Below are 3,156 nucleotides of genomic sequence, written 5' to 3' on the forward strand. Positions count from 1 at the left end.
CCGCGCTGGTTGCACTGGGGAAACTGAGTCTCACGGGGAGGCTCAAGGTCGAGCTGGCCCGAGGCCTTGCATGCTCCCGCAGGCCTCGTCCCGGAGGGAAACTGAGGCTCAGGGGTTGGGAAGGACGCGCCCAAGGTCACGGAGCCGAGCCTTCGGGCAGGGGCCTCTGTGAGCAATGCCTGGAGCTCAGCTGCGTTCAGAGGGCTCAGGGAGGCCTCCTTCCTGTCTCAGGTGCGCAAGCCAGAGCCCTGACTTCGTCACTGCCCCGCCCCACACAAAGACCGTGGAATGTGTGTAAGGGGCTGCAGGACTCAGTCCCTCACTCCAGTGTGCATGTGAGAAAACTGAGTCAGATCCCCGCAACAAGGGGACAATAGGAAAGGGCACCCGGTGCTGGCATCTCCTATCTCCACTGGGCGCCCTTTAGCGCAGTGGGTGCTCCTGTGAGTCTGGTGGGCTTTAGAGGTTCCGGGAGAGCCGGAGGCCCCATGTTTCTCTACCCGCTTGGCTCAGTTCCAGCTGCCCCCGCCTCCGGCACGGGGCTCTGGGCAGACAGGGGGCCTTCCTGGCACGAGGGCAGCTGAGGGCAGAGCCAGACTGGGCTGGGTGCAGATTGATGCCCTCCACCCCACCCAGCTCTACCAGAGGGGGGAGGATGGAGGCAGGGGAGGAGCAGAGGCAAAAGAAGGATGATTCTGGAGATGGACACCTCCCACTTGCGCCCCCCCACCCGACCCTCGTGGGAACTTCTGTGTTCTCTTGGATTCTCTTGGGGTCTCTTGGGCCCTCCTGGAAGTCTCTTGAACTGCCTCCAGGACCCTCTGCCACCCCCTCGGTCCTCCTCAGGCCCTCCTGAGCCCCTGGACCCACCTGCCTGGCATCGAATGGGAAACGATGCAGGCCTTGTCGGATGCCCTCTGAACACTGGGACAACAGGGCCAGCAGGGCGGAGATGTGAGTGTCCTCGCACACCGCAGGTGCTCAGTAGTGACAAGGCTGGTCCCTGCTGTGTGTCATCTGACACAGGATGGGCGGAGCCCCATGGCTCACCCCTGCTGGGGCTGCCCTAACTCTGGGGACTCCTGAGACTCCATGCTGCCCTGGCGGCCACCTCCCCGCAAGCGAGCGGACAGCAGAGTTGGTAGTGCCAGGCTGCATCCCGCCCCAGGGGCAGATGTGTGTTACAGCTGAAGGGGGACCTTTTATGTTCACCCTAGGAAGATGTCAGACTGGGCAGGTCGCCAGAGCTCAGGGAGGAGGCAGGCCCAGCCTCCAGGGAACCCACCAGGCCCGGAAGAGGGACAGCACCTCCCCCAACCCTCTGGTGACAAAGGATGCTGGGACTTGGGGTCCTGGGCACTTGTCTCTACCCATGGCTTCTACTCTGCCCAAGGTATCATGGATGAGCTTGGGGTCAGCTGGGGCTGCAGAATGTTCCACACCTGCTGAGCACCTACTCAGCCAGAGTGCCCTGCATGTATCCATTCAGTTGAACGATTCTCAGTAAGCACCTGACCCAGGGGCTGGGGATTCAAAATGGGGCTGGGGCCAGGCAGAGGAGGCTGACAATAAGCACATTTCACAAATCCTTCTGTCCGCTAGGAGCTGAGAAGCACTGTGTAGAAACTCACGACAGGGGTCGGGTGGGGTGAGGAAGGCTCAGGGTCCACGGCAGTGCAAAGTCCCTGAGGCTCCATCACATCAGCTTGTGTGAGGTGTACCTAGATCCAGAGCCTAGGGGTGGGGGGACAGGGGCCAGAGATCTTCAAATGCATGTCTGCTGGCTCCCAGCTGTGCAAGAGACCCCAGCACCTTTGCCATCTCTGGTCCTGGTGTGCCCCATGCCCCAGGTCCTGGGGTCAGACCTGCTTCCTGCAGACCCTGACCTCTTGGCCATCCAAAGCCGGCTCCCCACCTTCCCAACCATGTCCTCAGAGCAGGTCCAGCTCAGAAGCTAGGTGGGAGCTTGTAGGACGTGGAGTCCCGAAAGACAGGCCCCACCACACAGAATTAGGTTGGCAGGCCATTGTCTGGGCAGCAGGTGACAGATGAGGCTGGCTGTTGTGCCCCTCCTGGGCGTTTCCCCAGCACCTGCAGGATGGGGAGGGGGCTCTGTTGTTGATTGGGGGTTTGGTTCATTGTTCTTTTTCCAGGACCCTGCGGGGTAGGGAAAGGCCACCGATGCCTGGGGATCCCCTCCTCTGGCCTTCCACTGTGTCCTCCATGGCCACAGGAGTCCCCACCCCTTTGCTGGACCTTGGGCAGGTCACTGTCCCTGCCCGGGGTCTCGGCACCCCTCCACGACCCCAGAATGTAAAGGGTGAGGCAGGGGCTGGAGCAGGAGCCAGGAGCCAGCCTCGCAGCCCACTTGGAGCACTGGATTCATGAATGAGCCCTTGTTCCTTCAAAGGCTGTCCTGGCCCTGGCCCTGTGCCCACAAGGGACCAAGACTCCTGAGTCCAAAGGTTCCCACAGACCCTGACAGCCATTTCCTGAGTGTCTCAAGACCCTGACAAAGAACCTCATCTAATGTTGATGTCATCTCATCCCTCGTGTGGGGAAACTGAGGCAGAGTTCAGCAAGCTGCCATCACAGCACAGGTGAGGGCTGCGCGCTGTAGGTGCTCACTAAATGGTGTACAGACACCAGGTGCTGGGGGGTGCATGAAGCGGACGGGGGGATGGTTCTGCTATTATGTACCCCAATGCAAAGGACTAGGGATACTCCTTGGTGCACCCCTGTTCTGCAGGGGACAGAGCCCCCTGGGGCCTGGCTGCCCCTGGAAGCCCCTCATTCCCTCAGGATGGGTCCAGGTGGCCCTCAGGCTCACCACTTCTCAGAGTCCCTGTGCTTGAAGGGTTGAGGGTGGGGTGGAGCTGCTGCAGGGAGTGGACGCATGAGGTGACCCCCAAGGTAACCCCAAGCAGAAGAGTGGTATCTCCTCTCCCCAGCATGCAGTCTGCCCCATGGGCCTCCAAGCTGGTGGCCTCTCCCCCCAGGTATACCACAGGTGCATCAACGCCTGCAAAGACACAATGGCCGCTGAGACGTGTGTGTGTGGTGTCCTGTAGGTAGTGTCCCCTCACCCACTCAAGGTCACAGACAGGGGGTGGAGACCCAGTGTGTCCAGGTGCGGGAGCATTGAGGACAGGCGGG

This window comes from Chinchilla lanigera, unplaced genomic scaffold (assembly GCF_000276665.1).
Source record: "Chinchilla lanigera isolate Chin_1 unplaced genomic scaffold, ChiLan1.0 scaffold00094, whole genome shotgun sequence".
In the NCBI taxonomy this organism is placed as follows: domain Eukaryota; kingdom Metazoa; phylum Chordata; class Mammalia; order Rodentia; family Chinchillidae; genus Chinchilla; species Chinchilla lanigera.